The 20,693-nt window shown below is 36.8% G+C and overlaps 16 non-coding genes across 16 annotated transcripts; 14 read left to right on the top strand and 2 right to left on the bottom strand.

The window, feature by feature from the left end:
• Positions 1–99: 99 nt before the first annotated feature.
• On the top strand, positions 100–173 carry TRNAN-GUU (transfer RNA asparagine (anticodon GUU)). Its single transcript has one exon. It is a non-coding gene; the product is annotated as a tRNA-Asn (tRNA).
• Positions 174–1,267: 1,094 nt separating this feature from the next.
• TRNAN-GUU (transfer RNA asparagine (anticodon GUU)) lies at positions 1,268–1,341 on the top strand. The gene has a single exon. It is a non-coding gene; the product is annotated as a tRNA-Asn (tRNA).
• A 1,094-nt stretch (positions 1,342–2,435) lies between these two features.
• On the top strand, positions 2,436–2,509 carry TRNAN-GUU (transfer RNA asparagine (anticodon GUU)). The gene has a single exon. It is a non-coding gene; the product is annotated as a tRNA-Asn (tRNA).
• A 1,094-nt stretch (positions 2,510–3,603) lies between these two features.
• TRNAN-GUU (transfer RNA asparagine (anticodon GUU)) lies at positions 3,604–3,677 on the top strand. The gene has a single exon. It is a non-coding gene; the product is annotated as a tRNA-Asn (tRNA).
• A 1,988-nt stretch (positions 3,678–5,665) lies between these two features.
• TRNAM-CAU (transfer RNA methionine (anticodon CAU)) lies at positions 5,666–5,737 on the bottom strand. The gene has a single exon. It is a non-coding gene; the product is annotated as a tRNA-Met (tRNA).
• A 186-nt stretch (positions 5,738–5,923) lies between these two features.
• TRNAN-GUU (transfer RNA asparagine (anticodon GUU)) lies at positions 5,924–5,997 on the top strand. Its single transcript has one exon. It is a non-coding gene; the product is annotated as a tRNA-Asn (tRNA).
• Positions 5,998–7,091: 1,094 nt separating this feature from the next.
• TRNAN-GUU (transfer RNA asparagine (anticodon GUU)) lies at positions 7,092–7,165 on the top strand. The gene has a single exon. It is a non-coding gene; the product is annotated as a tRNA-Asn (tRNA).
• A 2,254-nt stretch (positions 7,166–9,419) lies between these two features.
• Positions 9,420–9,493, top strand: TRNAN-GUU (transfer RNA asparagine (anticodon GUU)). Its single transcript has one exon. It is a non-coding gene; the product is annotated as a tRNA-Asn (tRNA).
• An 836-nt stretch (positions 9,494–10,329) lies between these two features.
• On the bottom strand, positions 10,330–10,401 carry TRNAV-CAC (transfer RNA valine (anticodon CAC)). The gene has a single exon. It is a non-coding gene; the product is annotated as a tRNA-Val (tRNA).
• Positions 10,402–10,587: 186 nt separating this feature from the next.
• TRNAN-GUU (transfer RNA asparagine (anticodon GUU)) lies at positions 10,588–10,661 on the top strand. Its single transcript has one exon. It is a non-coding gene; the product is annotated as a tRNA-Asn (tRNA).
• A 2,262-nt stretch (positions 10,662–12,923) lies between these two features.
• Positions 12,924–12,997, top strand: TRNAN-GUU (transfer RNA asparagine (anticodon GUU)). The gene has a single exon. It is a non-coding gene; the product is annotated as a tRNA-Asn (tRNA).
• A 1,094-nt stretch (positions 12,998–14,091) lies between these two features.
• TRNAN-GUU (transfer RNA asparagine (anticodon GUU)) lies at positions 14,092–14,165 on the top strand. The gene has a single exon. It is a non-coding gene; the product is annotated as a tRNA-Asn (tRNA).
• A 1,094-nt stretch (positions 14,166–15,259) lies between these two features.
• On the top strand, positions 15,260–15,333 carry TRNAN-GUU (transfer RNA asparagine (anticodon GUU)). The gene has a single exon. It is a non-coding gene; the product is annotated as a tRNA-Asn (tRNA).
• A 1,094-nt stretch (positions 15,334–16,427) lies between these two features.
• Positions 16,428–16,501, top strand: TRNAN-GUU (transfer RNA asparagine (anticodon GUU)). Its single transcript has one exon. It is a non-coding gene; the product is annotated as a tRNA-Asn (tRNA).
• Positions 16,502–17,595: 1,094 nt separating this feature from the next.
• On the top strand, positions 17,596–17,669 carry TRNAN-GUU (transfer RNA asparagine (anticodon GUU)). Its single transcript has one exon. It is a non-coding gene; the product is annotated as a tRNA-Asn (tRNA).
• Positions 17,670–18,763: 1,094 nt separating this feature from the next.
• TRNAN-GUU (transfer RNA asparagine (anticodon GUU)) lies at positions 18,764–18,837 on the top strand. Its single transcript has one exon. It is a non-coding gene; the product is annotated as a tRNA-Asn (tRNA).
• Positions 18,838–20,693: the final 1,856 nt, after the last annotated feature.

Genomic DNA, 20,693 nt, shown 5'->3' with positions numbered 1-20,693 from the left:
CTTGCAAAACTCTCCAGATTATTGCCTTTTTAACCTTTTTCTAGGAAACTTTCTAGATGAATGCTTTTTAGCCTTTGTCAGTACATGCTTTTGCAAGCTGTCTCTGTGGCGCAATCGGTTAGCGCATTCGGCTGTTAACCGAAAGGTTGGTGGTTCAATCCCACCCGGGGACGTAATTGACCTTGTGATCAAATTTTGGTGATCTTTAAGTAGACAAGTCAAAATTTTAAACCACCTTTTATGGTGTAAGGTACCTGGCCTTCTCTGATGCAATCAGAGTCAGATTTGATTAAGTCATTTTATAAAAAACAGGAAGCACAATTTAGCATTGGGGTTGCAGAGAAAAAAAAATATGCAGGCAGAGAAATCCAATTGAGTGATTAATCAGCTCTCCATTTTATGGATTTATTTTTATGCTAACACATTTGCTCTCTGAAAAGTGTCCACAAAGCCAAGTCTCTGATTAACACCTTTGTAGGAATGGTTTTTCACCTATTACTGATTAAAACTTGCTTCATTGGAAAGGCAGCAAGATGCATCCTCATTACAATGTCCACTGAAATAATACAGGTTGACACCAGGAAACATAAACTTCACTGCATCCTTGCTGCTTTCTCAAGTGGGAATCTGTTTAATGTGAAAACCAGGTGATATCTAATCAGCACACAGGTAAGAAGTTAAGAAAATCTTTCTTTAAGGGTGAAGATGTTTCTCACAAAATCGTTGCCCCAATGCATCATTGAAATTCAAGCTGGAAAGATGATTTTGAAATATCAATTGTACATTTTGCATTGCTCTTCTGGTGACAATGTAGCTTGTTTTTGTCAATTACCATTTCAGTAATAGGGTAAAGAAAATTAAGTGGATTTCTGAAAGAAAGCAATGCTGTCAATATACTATTAAAACAAATTAAAATGTTAAAAGTTATTGTTCTTTAAGTAAAAATAAAAGAGTCAAAATATCAATTCCAGTTTTGGAAGAATTTAATTAACAAAAAAATAAGTGCACATAGCAAAGGATGGTTTCGATCCACCGACCTCTGGGTTATGGGCCCAGCACGCTTCCGCTGCGCCACTCTGCTGCTCATGTAAGTGTCAGAGATCCTGAAGAACTCACTCATCATGTGAAAGTACCAATGTGTTTCTTCGTTGGTCAATGGAAGAAAAATCTTGCAAAACTCTCCAGATTATTGCCTTTTTAACCTTTTTCTAGGAAACTTTCTAGATGAATGCTTTTTAGCCTTTGTCAGTACATGCTTTTGCAAGCTGTCTCTGTGGCGCAATCGGTTAGCGCATTCGGCTGTTAACCGAAAGGTTGGTGGTTCAATCCCACCCAGGGACGTAATTGACCTTGTGATCAAATTTTGGTGATCTTTAAGTAGACAAGTCAAAATTTCAAACCACCTTTTATGGTGTAAGGTACCTGGCCTTCTCTGATGCAATCAGAGTCAGATTTGATTAAGTCATTTTATAAAAAACAGGAAGCACAATTTAGCATTGGGGTTGCAGAGAAAAAAAAATATGCAGGCAGAGAAATCCAATTGAGTGATTAATCAGCTCTCCATTTTATGGCTTTATTTTTATGCTAACACATTTGCTCTCTGAAAAGTGTCCACAAAGCCAAGTCTCTGATTAACACCTTTGTAGGAATGGTTTTTCACCTATTACTGATTAAAACTTGCTTCATTGGAAAGGCAGCAAGATGCATCCTCATTACAATGTCCACTGAAATAATACAGGTTGACACCAGGAAACATAAACCTCACTGCATCCTTGCTGCTTTCTCACGTGGGAATCTGTTTAATGTGAAAACCAGGTGATATCTAATCAGCACACAGGTAAGAAGTTAAGAAAATCTTTCTTTAAGGGTGAAGATGTTTCTCACAAAATCGTTGCCCCAATGCATCATTGAAATTCAAGCTGGAAAGATGATTTTGAAATATCAATTGTACATTTTGCATTGCTCTTCTGGTGACAATGTAGCTTGTTTTTGTCAATTACCATTTCAGTAATAGGGTAAAGAAAATTAAGTGGATTTCTGAAAGAAAACAATGCTGTCAATATACTATTAAAACAAATTAAAATGTTAAAAGTTATTGTACTTTAAGTAAAAATAAAAGAGTCAAAATATCAATTCCAGTTTTGGAAGAATTTAATTAACAAAAAAATAAGTGCACATAGCAAAGGATGGTTTCGATCCACCGACCTCGGGGTTATGGGCCCAGCACGCTTCCGCTGCGCCACTCTGCTGCTCATGTAAGTGTCAGAGATCCTGAAGAACTCACTCATCATGTGAAAGTACCAATGTGTTTCTTCGTTGGTCAATGGAAGAAAAATCTTGCAAAACTCTCCAGATTATTGCCTTTTTAACCTTTTTCTAGGAAACTTTCTAGATGAATGCTTTTTAGCCTTTGTCAGTACATGCTTTTGCAAGCTGTCTCTGTGGCGCAATCGGTTAGCGCATTCGGCTGTTAACCGAAAGGTTGGTGGTTCAATCCCACCCGGGGACGTAATTGACCTTGTGATCAAATTTTGCTGATCTTTAAGTAGACAAGTCAAAATTTCAAACCACCTTTTATGGTGTAAGGTACCTGGCCTTCTCTGATGCAATCAGAGTCAGATTTGATTAAGTCATTTTATAAAAAACAGGAAGCACAATTTAGCATTAGGGTTGCAGAGAAAAAAAAATATGCAGGCAGAGAAATCCAATTGAGTGATTAATCAGCTCTCCATTTTATGGCTTTATTTTTATGCTAACACATTTGCTCTCTGAAAAGTGTCCACAAAGCCAAGTCTCTGATTAACACCTTTGTAGGAATGGTTTTTCACCTATTACTGATTAAAACTTGCTTCATTGGAAAGGCAGCAAGATGCATCCTCATTACAATGTCCACTGAAATAATACAGGTTGACACCAGGAAACATAAACCTCACTGCATCCTTGCTGCTTTCTCATGTGGGAATCTGTTTAATGTGAAAACCAGGTGATATCTAATCAGCACACAGGTAAGAAGTTAAGAAAATCTTTCTTTAAGGGTGAAGATGTTTCTCACAAAATCGTTGCCCCAATGCATCATTGAAATTCAAGCTGGAAAGATGATTTTGAAATATCAATTGTACATTTTGCATTGCTCTTCTGGTGACAATGTAGCTTGTTTTTGTCAATTACCATTTCAGTAATAGGGTAAAGAAAATTAAGTGGATTTCTGAAAGAAAACAATGCTGTCAATATACTATTAAAACAAATTAAAATGTTAAAAGTTATTGTACTTTAAGTAAAAATAAAAGAGTCAAAATATCAATTCCAGTTTTGGAAGAATTTAATTAACAAAAAAATAAGTGCACATAGCAAAGGATGGTTTCGATCCACCGACCTCTGGGTTATGGGCCCAGCACGCTTCCGCTGCGCCACTCTGCTGCTCATGTAAGTGTCAGAGATCCTGAAGAACTCACTCATCATGTGAAAGTACCAATGTGTTTCTTCGTTGGTCAATGGAAGAAAAATCTTGCAAAACTCTCCAGATTATTGCCTTTTTAACCTTTTTCTAGGAAACTTTCTAGATGAATGCTTTTTAGCCTTTGTCAGTACATGCTTTTGCAAGCTGTCTCTGTGGCGCAATCGGTTAGCGCATTCGGCTGTTAACCGAAAGGTTGGTGGTTCAATCCCACCCGGGGACGTAATTGACCTTGTGATCAAATTTTGCTGATCTTTAAGTAGACAAGTCAAAATTTCAAACCACCTTTTATGGTGTAAGGTACCTGGCCTTCTCTGATGCAATCAGAGTCAGATTTGATTAAGTCATTTTATAAAAAACAGGAAGCACAATTTAGCATTAGGGTTGCAGAGAAAAAAAAATATGCAGGCAGAGAAATCCAATTGAGTGATTAATCAGCTCTCCATTTTATGGCTTTATTTTTATGCTAACACATTTGCTCTCTGAAAAGTGTCCACAAAGCCAAGTCTCTGATTAACACCTTTGTAGGAATGGTTTTTCACCTATTACTGATTAAAACTTGCTTCATTGGAAAGGCAGCAAGATGCATCCTCATTACAATGTCCACTGAAATAATACAGGTTGACACCAGGAAACATAAACCTCACTGCATCCTTGCTGCTTTCTCATGTGGGAATCTGTTTAATGTGAAAACCAGGTGATATCTAATCAGCACACAGGTAAGAAGTTAAGAAAATCTTTCTTTAAGGGTGAAGATGTTTCTCACAAAATCGTTGCCCCAATGCATCATTGAAATTCAAGCTGGAAAGATGATTTTGAAATATCAATTGTACATTTTGCATTGCTCTTCTGGTGACAATGTAGCTTGTTTTTGTCAATTACCATTTCAGTAATAGGGTAAAGAAAATTAAGTGGATTTCTGAAAGAAAACAATGCTGTCAATATACTATTAAAACAAATTAAAATGTTAAAAGTTATTGTACTTTAAGTAAAAATAAAAGAGTCAAAATATCAATTCCAGTTTTGGAAGAATTTAATTAACAAAAAAATAAGTGCACATAGCAAAGGATGGTTTCGATCCACCGACCTCTGGGTTATGGGCCCAGCACGCTTCCGCTGCGCCACTCTGCTGCTCATGTAAGTGTCAGAGATCCTGAAGAACTCACTCATCATGTGAAAGTACCAATGTGTTTCTTCGTTGGTCAATGGAAGAAAAATCTTGCAAAACTCTCCAGATTATTGCCTTTTTAACCTTTTTCTAGGAAACTTTCTAGATGAATGCTTTTTAGCCTTTGTCAGTACATGCTTTTGCAAGCTGTCTCTGTGGCGCAATCGGTTAGCGCATTCGTCTGTTAACCGAAAGGTTGGTGGTTCAATCCCACCCGGGGACGTAATTGACCTTGTGATCAAATTTTGGTGATCTTTAAGTAGACAAGTCAAAATTTCAAACCACCTTTTATGGTGTAAGGTACCTGGCCTTCTCTGATGCAATCAGAGTCAGATTTGATTAAGTCATTTTATAAAAAACAGGAAGCACAATTTAGCATTGGGGTTGCAGAGAAAAAAAAATATGCAGGCAGAGAAATCCAATTGAGTGATTAATCAGCTCTCCATTTTATGGCTTTATTTTTATGCTAACACATTTGCTCTCTGAAAAGTGTCCACAAAGCCAAGTCTCTGATTAACACCTTTGTAGGAATGGTTTTTCACCTATTACTGATTAAAACTTGCTTCATTGGAAAGGCAGCAAGATGCATCCTCATTACAATGTCCACTGAAATAATACAGGTTGACACCAGGAAACATAAACCTCACTGCATCCTTGCTGCTTTCTCAAGTGGGAATCTGTTTAATGTGAAAACCAGGTGATATCTAATCAGCACACAGGTAAGAAGTTAAGAAAATCTTTCTTTAAGGGTGAAGATGTTTCTCACAAAATCGTTGCCCCAATGCATCATTGAAATTCAAGATGGAAAGATGATTTTGAAATATCAATTGTACATTTTGCATTGCTCTTCTGGTGACAATGTAGCTTGTTTTTGTCAATTACCATTTCAGTAATAGGGTAAAGAAAATTAAGTGGATTTCTGAAAGAAAACAATGCTGTCAATATACTATTAAAACAAATTAAAATGTTAAAAGTTATTGTACTTTAAGTAAAAATAAAAGAGTCAAAATATCAATTCCAGTTTTGGAAGAATTTAATTAACATAGCAAAGGATGGTTTCGATCCACCGACCTCTGGGTTATGGGCCCAGCACGCTTCCACTGCGCCACTCTGCTGCTCATGTAAGTGTCAGAGATCCTGAAGAACTCACTCATCATGTGAACGTACCAATGTGTTTCTTCGTTGGTCAATGGAAGAAAAATCTTGCAAAACTCTCCAGATTATTGCCTTTTTAACCTTTTTCTAGGAAACTTTCTAGATGAATGCTTTTTAGCCTTTGTCAGTACATGCTTTTGCAAGCTGTCTCTGTGGCGCAATCGGTTAGCGCATTCGGCTGTTAACCGAAAGGTTGGTGGTTCAATCCCACCCGGGGACGTAATTGACCTTGTGATCAAATTTTGGTGATCTTTAAGTAGACAAGTCAAAATTTCAAACCACCTTTTATGGTGTAAGGTACCTGGCCTTCTCTGATGCAATCAGAGTCAGATTTGATTAAGTCATTTTATAAAAAACAGGAAGCACAATTTAGCATTGGGGTTGCAGAGAAAAAAAAATATGCAGGCAGAGAAATCCAATTGAGTGATTAATCAGCTCTCCATTTTATGGCTTTATTTTTATGCTAACACATTTGCTCTCTGAAAAGTGTCCACAAAGCCAAGTCTCTGATTAACACCTTTGTAGGAATGGTTTTTCACCTATTACTGATTAAAACTTGCTTCATTGAAAAGGCAGCAAGATGCATCCTCATTACAATGTCCACTGAAATAATACAGGTTGACACCAGGAAACATAAACCTCACTGCATCCTTGCTTCTTTCTCACGTGGGAATCTGTTTAATGTGAAAACCAGGTGATATCTAATCAGCACACAGGTAAGAAGTTAAGAAAATCTTTCTTTAAGGGTGAAGATGTTTCTCACAAAATCGTTGCCCCAATGCATCATTGAAATTCAAGATGGAAAGATGATTTTGAAATATCAATTGTACATTTTGCATTGCTCTTCTGGTGACAATGTAGCTTGTTTTTGTCAATTACCATTTCAGTAATAGGGTAAAGAAAATTAAGTGGATTTCTGAAAGAAAACAATGCTGTCAATATACTATTAAAACAAATTAAAATGTTAAAAGTTATTGTACTTTAAGTAAAAATAAAAGAGTCAAAATATCAATTCCAGTTTTGGAAGAATTTAATTAACAAAAAAATAAGTGCACATAGCAAAGGATGGTTTCGATCCACCGACCTCTGGGTTATGGGCCCAGCACGCTTCCGCTGCACCACTCTGCTGCTCATGTAAGTGTCAGAGATCCTGAAGAACTCACTCATCATGTGAAAGTACCAATGTGTTTCTTCGTTGGTCAATGGAAGAAAAATCTTGCAAAACTCTCCAGATTATTGCCTTTTTAACCTTTTTCTAGGAAACTTTCTAGATGAATGCTTTTTAGCCTTTGTCAGTACATGCTTTTACAAGCTGTCTTTGTGGCGCAATCGGTTAGCGCATTCGGCTGTTAACCGAAAGGCTGGTGGTTCAATACCACCCAGGGACGTAATTGACCTTGTGATCAAATTTTGCTGATCTTTAAGTAGACAAGTCAAAATTTCAAACCACCTCTTATAGTGTAGGGTACCAGGCCTTCTCTGATGCAGTCAGATTTGATTAAGTCATTTTATAAAAAACAGGAAGCACAATTTAGCATGGGGTTGCAGAGAAAAAAAATTATGCAGGCAGAGAAATCCAATTGAGTGATTAATCAGCTCTCCATTTTATGGCTTTATTTTTATGCTAACACATTTGCTCTCTGAAAAGTGTCCACAAAGCCAAGTCTCTGATTAACACCTTTGAAGGAATGGTTTTTCACCTATTACTGATTAAAACTTGCTTCATTGGAAAGGCAGCAAGATGCATCCTCATTACAATGTCCACTGAAATAATACAGGTTGACACCAGGAAACATAAACCTCACTGCATCCTTGCTGCTTTCTCAAGTGGGAATCTGTTTTATGTGAAAACCAGGTGATATCTAATCAGCACACAGGTAAGAAGTTAAGAAAATCTTTCTTTAAGGGTGAAGATGTTTCTCACAAAATCGTTGCCCCAATGCATCATTGAAATTCAAGCTGGAAAGATGATTTTGAAATATCAATTGTACATTTTGCATTGCTCTTCTGGTGACAATGTAGCTTGTTTTTGTCAATTACCATTTCAGTAATAGGGTAAAGAAAATTAAGTGGATTTCTGAAAGAAAACAATGCTGTCAATATACTATTAAAACAAATTAAAATGTTAAAAGTTATTGTACTTTAAGTAAAAATAAAAGAGTCAAAATATCAATTCCAGTTTTGGAAGAATTTAATTAACAAAAAAATAAGTGCACATAGCAGAGGATGGTTTCGATCCACCGACCTCTGGGTTATGGGCCCAGCACGCTTCCGCTGCACCACTCTGCTGCTCATGTAAGTGTCAGAGATCCTGAAGTACTCACTCATCATGTGAAAGTACCAATGTGTTTCTTCGTTGGTCAATGTAAGAAAAATCTTGCAAAACTCTCCAGATTACTGCCTTTTTAACCTTTTTCTAGGAAACTTTCTAGATGAATGCTTTTTAGCCTTTGTTAGTACATGCTTTTGCAAGTTGTCTCTGTGGTGCAATCGGTTAGCGCATGCGGCTGTTAACCGAAAGGCTGGTGGTTCAATACCACCCAGGGACGTAATTGACCTTGTGATCAAATTTTGCTGATCTTTAAGTAGACAAGTCAAAATTTTAAACCACCTCTTATAGTGTAGGGTACCTGGCCTTCTCTGATGCAATCAGAGTCAGATTTGATTAAGTCATTTTATAAAAAACAGGAAGCACAATTTAGCATGGGGTTGCAGAGAAAAAAAATTATGCAGGCAGAGAAATCCAATTGAGTGATTAATCAGCTCTCCATTTTATGGCTTTATTTTTATGCTAACACATTTGCTCTCTGAAAAGTGTCCACAAAGCCAAGTCTCTGATTAACACCTTTGTAGGAATGGTTTTTCACCTATTACTGATTAAAACTTGCTTCATTGGAAAGGCAGCAAGATGCATCCTCATTACAATGTCCACTGAAATAATACAGGTTGACACCAGGAAACATAAACCTCACTGCATCCTTGCTGCTTTCTCAAGTGGGAATCTGTTTAATGTGAAAACCAGGTGATATCTAATCAGCACACAGGTAAGAAGTTAAGAAAATCTTTCTTTAAAGGTGAAGATGTTTCTCACAAAATCGTTGCCCCAATGCATCATTGAAATTCAAGCTGGAAAGATGATTTTGAAATATCAATTGTACATTTTGCATTGCTCTTCTGGTGACAATGTAGCTTGTTTTTGTCAATTACCATTTCAGTAATAGGGTAAAGAAAATTAAGTGGATTTCTGAAAGAAAGCAATGCTGTCAATATACTATTAAAACAAATTAAAATGTTAAAAGTTATTGTTCTTTAAGTAAAAATAAAAGAGTCAAAATATCAATTCCAGTTTTGGAAGAATTTAATTAACAAAAAAATAAGTGCACATAGCAAAGGATGGTTTCGATCCACCGACCTCTGGGTTATGGGCCCAGCACGCTTCCGCTGCGCCACTCTGCTGCTCATGTAAGTGTCAGAGATCCTGAAGAACTCACTCATCATGTGAAAGTACCAATGTGTTTCTTCGTTGGTCAATGGAAGAAAAATCTTGCAAAACTCTCCAGATTATTGCCTTTTTAACCTTTTTCTAGGAAACTTTCTAGATGAATGCTTTTTAGCCTTTGTCAGTACATGCTTTTGCAAGCTGTCTCTGTGGCGCAATCGGTTAGCGCATTCGGCTGTTAACCGAAAGGTTGGTGGTTCAATCCCACCCGGGGACGTAATTGACCTTGTGATCAAATTTTGGTGATCTTTAAGTAGACAAGTCAAAATTTCAAACCACCTTTTATGGTGTAAGGTACCTGGCCTTCTCTGATGCAATCAGAGTCAGATTTGATTAAGTCATTTTATAAAAAACAGGAAGCACAATTTAGCATTGGGGTTGCAGAGAAAAAAAAATATGCAGGCAGAGAAATCCAATTGAGTGATTAATCAGCTCTCCATTTTATGGCTTTATTTTTATGCTAACACATTTGCTCTCTGAAAAGTGTCCACAAAGCCAAGTCTCTGATTAACACCTTTGTAGGAATGGTTTTTCACCTATTACTGATTAAAACTTGCTTCATTGGAAAGGCAGCAAGATGCATCCTCATTACAATGTCCACTGAAATAATACAGGTTGACACCAGGAAACATAAACCTCACTGCATCCTTGCTGCTTTCTCAAGTGGGAATCTGTTTAATGTGAAAACCAGGTGATATCTAATCAGCACACAGGTAAGAAGTTAAGAAAATCTTTCTTTAAGGGTGAAGATGTTTCTCACAAAATCGTTGCCCCAATGCATCATTGAAATTCAAGCTGGAAAGATGATTTTGAAATATCAATTGTACATTTTGCATTGCTCTTCTGGTGACAATGTAGCTTGTTTTTGTCAATTACCATTTCAGTAATAGGGTAAAGAAAATTAAGTGGATTTCTGAAAGAAAACAATGCTGTCAATATACTATTAAAACAAATTAAAATGTTAAAAGTTATTGTACTTTAAGTAAAAATAAAAGAGTCAAAATATCAATTCCAGTTTTGGAAGAATTTAATTAACAAAAAAATAAGTGCACATAGCAAAGGATGGTTTCGATCCACCGACCTCTGGGTTGTGGGCCCAGCACGCTTCCGCTGCGCCACTCTGCTGCTCATGTAAGTGTCAGAGATCCTGAAGAACTCACTCATCATGTGAAAGTACCAATGTGTTTCTTCGTTGGTCAATGGAAGAAAAATCTTGCAAAACTCTCCAGATTATTGCCTTTTTAACCTTTTTCTAGGAAACTTTCTAGATGAATGCTTTTTAGCCTTTGTCAGTACATGCTTTTGCAAGCTGTCTCTGTGGCGCAATCGGTTAGCGCATTCGGCTGTTAACCGAAAGGTTGGTGGTTCAATCCCACCCGGGGACGTAATTGACCTTGTGATCAAATTTTGCTGATCTTTAAGTAGACAAGTCAAAATTTCAAACCACCTTTTATGGTGTAAGGTACCTGGCCTTCTCTGATGCAATCAGAGTCAGATTTGATTAAGTCATTTTATAAAAAACAGGAAGCACAATTTAGCATTGGGGTTGCAGAGAAAAAAAAATATGCAGGCAGAGAAATCCAATTGAGTGATTAATCAGCTCTCCATTTTATGGCTTTATTTTTATGCTAACACATTTGCTCTCTGAAAAGTGTCCACAAAGCCAAGTCTCTGATTAACACCTTTGTAGGAATGGTTTTTCACCTATTACTGATTAAAACTTGCTTCATTGGAAAGGCAGCAAGATGCATCCTCATTACAATGTACACTGAAATAATACAGGTTGACACCAGGAAACATAAACCTCACTGCATCCTTGCTGCTTTCTCATGTGGGAATCTGTTTAATGTGAAAACCAGGTGATATCTAATCAGCACACAGGTAAGAAGTTAAGAAAATCTTTCTTTAAGGGTGAAGATGTTTCTCACAAAATCGTTGCCCCAATGCATCATTGAAATTCAAGCTGGAAAGATGATTTTGAAATATCAATTGTACATTTTGCATTGCTCTTCTGGTGACAATGTAGCTTGTTTTTGTCAATTACCATTTCAGTAATAGGGTAAAGAAAATTAAGTGGATTTCTGAAAGAAAACAATGCTGTCAATATACTATTAAAACAAATTAAAATGTTAAAAGTTATTGTACTTTAAGTAAAAATAAAAGAGTCAAAACATCAATTCCAGTTTTGGAAGAATTTAATTAACAAAAAAATAAGTGCACATAGCAAAGGATGGTTTCGATCCACCGACCTCTGGGTTATGGGCCCAGCACGCTTCCGCTGCACCACTCTGCTGCTCATGTAAGTGTCAGAGATCCTGAAGTACTCACTCATCATGTGAAAGTACCAATGTGTTTCTTCGTTGGTCAATGTAAGAAAAATCTTGCAAAACTCTCCAGAGTATTGCCTTTTTAACCTTTTTCTAGGAAACTTTCTAGATGAATGCTTTTTAGCCTTTGTTAGTACATGCTTTTGCAAGTTGTCTCTGTGGTGCAATCGGTTAGCGCATGCGGCTGTTAACCGAAAGGCTGGTGGTTCAATACCACCCAGGGACGTAATTGACCTTGTGATCAAATTTTGCTGATCTTTAAGTAGACAAGTCAAAATTTTAAACCACCTCTTATAGTGTAGGGTACCTGGCCTTCTCTGATGCAATCAGAGTCAGATTTGATTAAGTCATTTTATAAAAAACAGGAAGCACAATTTAGCATTGGGGTTGCAGAGAAAAAAAATTATGCAGGCAGAGAAATCCAATTGAGTGATTAATCAGCTCTCCATTTTATGGCTTTATTTTTATGCTAACACATTTGCTCTCTGAAAAGTGTCCACAAAGCCAAGTCTCTGATTAACACCTTTGTAGGAATGGTTTTTCACCTATTACTGATTAAAACTTGCTTCATTGGAAAGGCAGCAAGATGCATCCTCATTACAATGTCCACTGAAATAATACAGGTTGACACCAGGAAACATAAACCTCACTGCATCCTTGCTGCTTTCTCAAGTGGGAATCTGTTTAATGTGAAAACCAGGTGATATCTAATCAGCACACAGGTAAGAAGTTAAGAAAATCTTTCTTTAAAGGTGAAGATGTTTCTCACAAAATCGTTGCCCCAATGCATCATTGAAATTCAAGCTGGAAAGATGATTTTGAAATATCAATTGTACATTTTGCATTGCTCTTCTGGTGACAATGTAGCTTGTTTTTGTCAATTACCATTTCAGTAATAGGGTAAAGAAAATTAAGTGGATTTCTGAAAGAAAACAATGCTGTCAATATACTATTAAAACAAATTAAAATGTTAAAAGTTATTGTACTTTAAGTAAAAATAAAAGAGTCAAAATATCAATTCCAGTTTTGGAAGAATTTAATTAACAAAAAAATAAGTGCACATAGCAAAGGATGGTTTCGATCCACCGACCTCTGGGTTATGGGCCCAGCACGCTTCCGCTGCGCCACTCTGCTGCTCATGTAAGTGTCAGAGATCCTGAAGAACTCACTCATCATGTGAAAGTACCAATGTGTTTCTTCGTTGGTCAATGGAAGAAAAATCTTGCAAAACTCTCCAGATTATTGCCTTTTTAACCTTTTTCTAGGAAACTTTCTAGATGAATGCTTTTTAGCCTTTGTCAGTACATGCTTTTGCAAGCTGTCTCTGTGGCGCAATCGGTTAGCGCATTCGGCTGTTAACTGAAAGGTTGGTGGTTCAATCCCACCCGGGGACGTAATTGACCTTGAGATCAAATTTTGGTGATCTTTAAGTAGACAAGTCAAAATTTCAAACCACCTTTTATGGTATAAGGTACCTGGCCTTCTCTGATGCAATCAGAGTCAGATTTGATTAAGTCATTTTATAAAAAACAGGAAGCACAATTTAGCATTGGGGTTGCAGAGAAAAAAAAATATGCAGGCAGAGAAATCCAATTGAGTGATTAATCAGCTCTCCATTTTATGGCTTTATTTTTATGCTAACACATTTGCTCTCTGAAAAGTGTCCACAAAGCCAAGTCTCTGATTAACACCTTTGTAGGAATGGTTTTTCACCTATTACTGATTAAAACTTGCTTCATTGGAAAGGCAGCAAGATGCATCCTCATTACAATGTCCACTGAAATAATACAGGTTGACACCAGGAAACATAAACCTCACTGCATCCTTGCTGCTTTCTCAAGTGGGAATCTGTTTAATGTGAAAACCAGGTGATATCTAATCAGCACACAGGTAAGAAGTTAAGAAAATCTTTCTTTAAGGGTGAAGATGTTTCTCACAAAATCGTTGCCCCAATGCATCATTGAAATTCAAGCTGAAAAGATGATTTTGAAATATCAATTGTACATTTTGCATTGCTCTTCTGGTGACAATGTAGCTTGTTTTTGTCAATTACCATTTCAGTAATAGGGTAAAGAAAATTAAGTGGATTTCTGAAAGAAAACAATGCTGTCAATATACTATTAAAACAAATTAAAATGTTAAAAGTTATTGTACTTTAAGTAAAAATAAAAGAGTCAAAATATCAATTCCAGTTTTGGAAGAATTTAATTAACAAAAAAATAAGTGCACATAGCAAAGGATGGTTTCGATCCACCGACCTCTGGGTTATGGGCCCAGCACGCTTCCGCTGCGCCACTCTGCTGCTCATGTAAGTGTCAGAGATCCTGAAGAACTCACTCATCATGTGAAAGTACCAATGTGTTTCTTCGTTGGTCAATGGAAGAAAAATCTTGCAAAACTCTCCAGATTATTGCCTTTTTAACCTTTTTCTAGGAAACTTTCTAGATGAATGCTTTTTAGCCTTTGTCAGTACATGCTTTTGCAAGCTGTCTCTGTGGCGCAATCGGTTAGCGCATTCGGCTGTTAATCGAAAGGTTGGTGGTTCAATCCCACCCGGGGACGTAATTGACCTTGTGATCAAATTTTGCTGATCTTTAAGTAGACAAGTCAAAATTTCAAACCACCTTTTATGGTGTAAGGTACCTGGCCTTCTCTGATGCAATCAGAGTCAGATTTGATTAAGTCATTTTATAAAAAACAGGAAGCACAATTTAGCATTGGGGTTGCAGAGAAAAAAAAATATGCAGGCAGAGAAATCCAATTGAGTGATTAATCAGCTCTCCATTTTATGGCTTTATTTTTATGCTAACACATTTGCTCTCTGAAAAGTGTCCACAAAGCCAAGTCTCTGATTAACACCTTTGTAGGAATGGTTTTTCACCTATTACTGATTAAAACTTGCTTCATTGGAAAGGCAGCAAGATGCATCCTCATTACAATGTCCACTGAAATAATACAGGTTGACACCAGGAAACATAAACCTCACTGCATCCTTGCTGCTTTCTCATGTGGGAATCTGTTTAATGTGAAAACCAGGTGATATCTAATCAGCACACAGGTAAGAAGTTAAGAAAATCTTTCTTTAAGGGTGAAGATGTTTCTCACAAAATCGTTGCCCCAATGCATCATTGAAATTCAAGCTGGAAAGATGATTTTGAAATATCAATTGTACATTTTGCATTGCTCTTCTGGTGACAATGTAGCTTGTTTTTGTCAATTACCATTTCAGTAATAGGGTAAAGAAAATTAAGTGGATTTCTGAAAGAAAACAATGCTTTCAATATACTATTAAAACAAATTAAAATGTTAAAAGTTATTGTACTTTAAGTAAAAATAAAAGAGTCAAAATATCAATTCCAGTTTTGGAAGAATTTAATTAACAAAAAAATAAGTGCACATAGCAAAGGATGGTTTCGATCCACCGACCTCTGGGTTATGGGCCCAGCACGCTTCCGCTGCGCCACTCTGCTGCTCATGTTAGTGTCAGAGATCCTGAAGAACTCACTCATCATGTGAAAGTACCAATGTGTTTCTTCGTTGGTCAATGGAAGAAAAATCTTGCAAAACTCTCCAGATTATTGCCTTTTTAACCTTTTTCTAGGAAACTTTCTAGATGAATGCTTTTTAGCCTTTGTCAGTACATGCTTTTGCAAGCTGTCTCTGTGGCGCAATCGGTTAGCGCATTCGGCTGTTAACCGAAAGGTTGGTGGTTCAATCCCACCCGGGGACGTAATTGACCTTGTGATCAAATTTTGGTGATCTTTAAGTAGACAAGTCAAAATTTTAAACCACCTTTTATGGTGTAAGGTACCTGGCCTTCTCTGATGCAATCAGAGTCAGATTTGATTAAGTCATTTTATAAAAAACAGGAAGCACAATTTAGCATTGGGGTTGCAGAGAAAAAAAAATATGCAGGCAGAGAAATCCAATTGAGTGATTAATCAGCTCTCCATTTTATGGATTTATTTTTATGCTAACACATTTGCTCTCTGAAAAGTGTCCACAAAGCCAAGTCTCTGATTAACACCTTTGTAGGAATGGTTTTTCACCTATTACTGATTAAAACTTGCTTCATTGGAAAGGCAGCAAGATGCATCCTCATTACAATGTCCACTGAAATAATACAGGTTGACACCAGGAAACATAAACTTCACTGCATCCTTGCTGCTTTCTCAAGTGGGAATCTGTTTAATGTGAAAACCAGGTGATATCTAATCAGCACACAGGTAAGAAGTTAAGAAAATCTTTCTTTAAGGGTGAAGATGTTTCTCACAAAATCGTTGCCCCAATGCATCATTGAAATTCAAGCTGGAAAGATGATTTTGAAATATCAATTGTACATTTTGCATTGCTCTTCTGGTGACAATGTAGCTTGTTTTTGTCAATTACCATTTCAGTAATAGGGTAAAGAAAATTAAGTGGATTTCTGAAAGAAAACAATGCTGTCAATATACTATTAAAACAAATTAAAATGTTAAAAGTTATTGTACTTTAAGTAAAAATAAAAGAGTCAAAATATCAATTCCAGTTTTGGAAGAATTTAATTAACAAAAAAATAAGTGCACATAGCAAAGGATGGTTTCGATCCACCGACCTCTGGGTTATGGGCCCAGCACGCTTGCGCTGCGCCACTCTGCTGCTCATGTAAGTGTCAGAGATCCTGAAGAACTCACTCATCATGTGAAAGTACCAATGTGTTTCTTCGTTGGTCAATGGAAGAAAAATCTTGCAAAACTCTCCAGATTATTGCCTTTTTAACCTTTTTCTAGGAAACTTTCTAGATGAATGCTTTTTAGCCTTTGTCAGTACATGCTTTTGCAAGCTGTCTCTGTGGCGCAATCGGTTAGCGCATTCGGCTGTTAACCGAAAGGTTGGTGGTTCAATCCCACCCGGGGACGTAATTGACCTTGTGATCAAATTTTGGTGATCTTTAAGTAGACAAGTCAAAATTTCAAACCACCTTTTATGGTGTAAGGTACCTGGCCTTCTCTGATGCAATCAGAGTCAGATTTGATTAAGTCATTTTATAAAAAACAGGAAGCACAATTTAGCATTGGGGTTGCAGAGAAAAAAAAATATGCAGGCAGAGAAATCCAATTGAGTGATTAATCAGCTCTCCATTTTATGGCTTTATTTTTATGCTAACACATTTGCTCTCTGAAAAGTGTCCACAAAGCCAAGTCTCTGATTAACACCTTTGTAGGAATGGTTTTTCACCTATTACTGATTAAAACTTGCTTCATTGGAAAGGCAGCAAGATGCATCCTCATTACAATGTCCACTGAAATAATACAGGTTGACACCAGGAAACATAAACCTCACTGCATCCTTGCTGCTTTCTCACGTGGGAATCTGTTTAATGTGAAAACCAGGTGATATCTAATCAGCACACAGGTAAGAAGTTAAGAAAATCTTTCTTTAAGGGTGAAGATGTTTCTCACAAAATCGTTGCCCCAATGCATCATTGAAATTCAAGCTGGAAAGATGATTTTGAAATATCAATTGTACATTTTGCATTGCTCTTCTGGTGACAATGTAGCTTGTTTTTGTCAATTACCATTTCAGTAATAGGGTAAAGAAAATTAAGTGGATTTCTGAAAGAAAACAATGCTGTCAATATACTATTAAAACAAATTAAAATGTTAAAAGTTATTGTACTTTAAGTAAAAATAAAAGAGTCAAAATATCAATTCCAGTTTTGGAAGAATTTAATTAACAAAAAAATAAGTGCACATAGCAAAGGATGGTTTCGATCCACCGACCTCGGGGTTATGGGCCCAGCACGCTTCCGCTGCGCCACTCTGCTGCTCATGTAAGTGTCAGAGATCCTGAAGAACTCACTCATCATGTGAAAGTACCAATGTGTTTCTTCGTTGGTCAATGGAAGAAAAATCTTGCAAAACTCTCCAGATTATTGCCTTTTTAACCTTTTTCTAGGAAACTTTCTAGATGAATGCTTTTTAGCCTTTGTCAGTACATGCTTTTGCAAGCTGTCTCTGTGGCGCAATCGGTTAGCGCATTCGGCTGTTAACCGAAAGGTTGGTGGTTCAATCCCACCCGGGGACGTAATTGACCTTGTGATCAAATTTTGCTGATCTTTAAGTAGACAAGTCAAAATTTCAAACCACCTTTTATGGTGTAAGGTACCTGGCCTTCTCTGATGCAATCAGAGTCAGATTTGATTAAGTCATTTTATAAAAAACAGGAAGCACAATTTAGCATTAGGGTTGCAGAGAAAAAAAAATATGCAGGCAGAGAAATCCAATTGAGTGATTAATCAGCTCTCCATTTTATGGCTTTATTTTTATGCTAACACATTTGCTCTCTGAAAAGTGTCCACAAAGCCAAGTCTCTGATTAACACCTTTGTAGGAATGGTTTTTCACCTATTACTGATTAAAACTTGCTTCATTGGAAAGGCAGCAAGATGCATCCTCATTACAATGTCCACTGAAATAATACAGGTTGACACCAGGAAACATAAACCTCACTGCATCCTTGCTGCTTTCTCATGTGGGAATCTGTTTAATGTGAAAACCAGGTGATATCTAATCAGCACACAGGTAAGAAGTTAAGAAAATCTTTCTTTAAGGGTGAAGATGTTTCTCACAAAATCGTTGCCCCAATGCATCATTGAAATTCAAGCTGGAAAGATGATTTTGAAATATCAATTGTACATTTTGCATTGCTCTTCTGGTGACAATGTAGCTTGTTTTTGTCAATTACCATTTCAGTAATAGGGTAAAGAAAATTAAGTGGATTTCTGAAAGAAAACAATGCTGTCAATATACTATTAAAACAAATTAAAATGTTAAAAGTTATTGTACTTTAAGTAAAAATAAAAGAGTCAAAATATCAATTCCAGTTTTGGAAGAATTTAATTAACAAAAAAATAAGTGCACATAGCAAAGGATGGTTTCGATCCACCGACCTCTGGGTTATGGGCCCAGCACGCTTCCGCTGCGCCACTCTGCTGCTCATGTAAGTGTCAGAGATCCTGAAGAACTCACTCATCATGTGAAAGTACCAATGTGTTTCTTCGTTGGTCAATGGAAGAAAAATCTTGCAAAACTCTCCAGATTATTGCCTTTTTAACCTTTTTCTAGGAAACTTTCTAGATGAATGCTTTTTAGCCTTTGTCAGTACATGCTTTTGCAAGCTGTCTCTGTGGCGCAATCGGTTAGCGCATTCGGCTGTTAACCGAAAGGTTGGTGGTTCAATCCCACCCGGGGACGTAATTGACCTTGTGATCAAATTTTGCTGATCTTTAAGTAGACAAGTCAAAATTTCAAACCACCTTTTATGGTGTAAGGTACCTGGCCTTCTCTGATGCAATCAGAGTCAGATTTGATTAAGTCATTTTATAAAAAACAGGAAGCACAATTTAGCATTAGGGTTGCAGAGAAAAAAAAATATGCAGGCAGAGAAATCCAATTGAGTGATTAATCAGCTCTCCATTTTATGGCTTTATTTTTATGCTAACACATTTGCTCTCTGAAAAGTGTCCACAAAGCCAAGTCTCTGATTAACACCTTTGTAGGAATGGTTTTTCACCTATTACTGATTAAAACTTGCTTCATTGGAAAGGCAGCAAGATGCATCCTCATTACAATGTCCACTGAAATAATACAGGTTGACACCAGGAAACATAAACCTCACTGCATCCTTGCTGCTTTCTCATGTGGGAATCTGTTTAATGTGAAAACCAGGTGATATCTAATCAGCACACAGGTAAGAAGTTAAGAAAATCTTTCTTTAAGGGTGAAGATGTTTCTCACAAAATCGTTGCCCCAATGCATCATTGAAATTCAAGCTGGAAAGATGATTTTGAAATATCAATTGTACATTTTGCATTGCTCTTCTGGTGACAATGTAGCTTGTTTTTGTCAATTACCATTTCAGTAATAGGGTAAAGAAAATTAAGTGGATTTCTGAAAGAAAACAATGCTGTCAATATACTATTAAAACAAATTAAAATGTTAAAAGTTATTGTACTTTAAGTAAAAATAAAAGAGTCAAAATATCAATTCCAGTTTTGGAAGAATTTAATTAACAAAAAAATAAGTGCACATAGCAAAGGATGGTTTCGATCCACCGACCTCTGGGTTATGGGCCCAGCACGCTTCCGCTGCGCCACTCTGCTGCTCATGTAAGTGTCAGAGATCCTGAAGAACTCACTCATCATGTGAAAGTACCAATGTGTTTCTTCGTTGGTCAATGGAAGAAAAATCTTGCAAAACTCTCCAGATTATTGCCTTTTTAACCTTTTTCTAGGAAACTTTCTAGATGAATGCTTTTTAGCCTTTGTCAGTACATGCTTTTGCAAGCTGTCTCTGTGGCGCAATCGGTTAGCGCATTCGTCTGTTAACCGAAAGGTTGGTGGTTCAATCCCACCCGGGGACGTAATTGACCTTGTGATCAAATTTTGGTGATCTTTAAGTAGACAAGTCAAAATTTCAAACCACCTTTTATGGTGTAAGGTACCTGGCCTTCTCTGATGCAATCAGAGTCAGATTTGATTAAGTCATTTTATAAAAAACAGGAAGCACAATTTAGCATTGGGGTTGCAGAGAAAAAAAAATATGCAGGCAGAGAAATCCAATTGAGTGATTAATCAGCTCTCCATTTTATGGCTTTATTTTTATGCTAACACATTTGCTCTCTGAAAAGTGTCCACAAAGCCAAGTCTCTGATTAACACCTTTGTAGGAATGGTTTTTCACCTATTACTGATTAAAACTTGCTTCATTGGAAAGGCAGCAAGATGCATCCTCATTACAATGTCCACTGAAATAATACAGGTTGACACCAGGAAACATAAACCTCACTGCATCCTTGCTGCTTTCTCAAGTGGGAATCTGTTTAATGTGAAAACCAGGTGATATCTAATCAGCACACAGGTAAGAAGTTAAGAAAATCTTTCTTTAAGGGTGAAGATGTTTCTCACAAAATCGTTGCCCCAATGCATCATTGAAATTCAAGCTGGAAAGATGATTTTGAAATATCAATTGTACATTTTGCATTGCTCTTCTGGTGACAATGTAGTTTGTTTTTGTCAATTACCATTTCAGTAATAGGGTAAAGAAAATTAA

This window comes from Pseudophryne corroboree, chromosome 4 (genome assembly GCF_028390025.1).
Source record: "Pseudophryne corroboree isolate aPseCor3 chromosome 4, aPseCor3.hap2, whole genome shotgun sequence".
In the NCBI taxonomy this organism is placed as follows: domain Eukaryota; kingdom Metazoa; phylum Chordata; class Amphibia; order Anura; family Myobatrachidae; genus Pseudophryne; species Pseudophryne corroboree.
The sequence above is the reverse complement of the archived record's forward strand: the minus strand, read 5'-3'. Positions and strand labels throughout refer to the sequence as shown.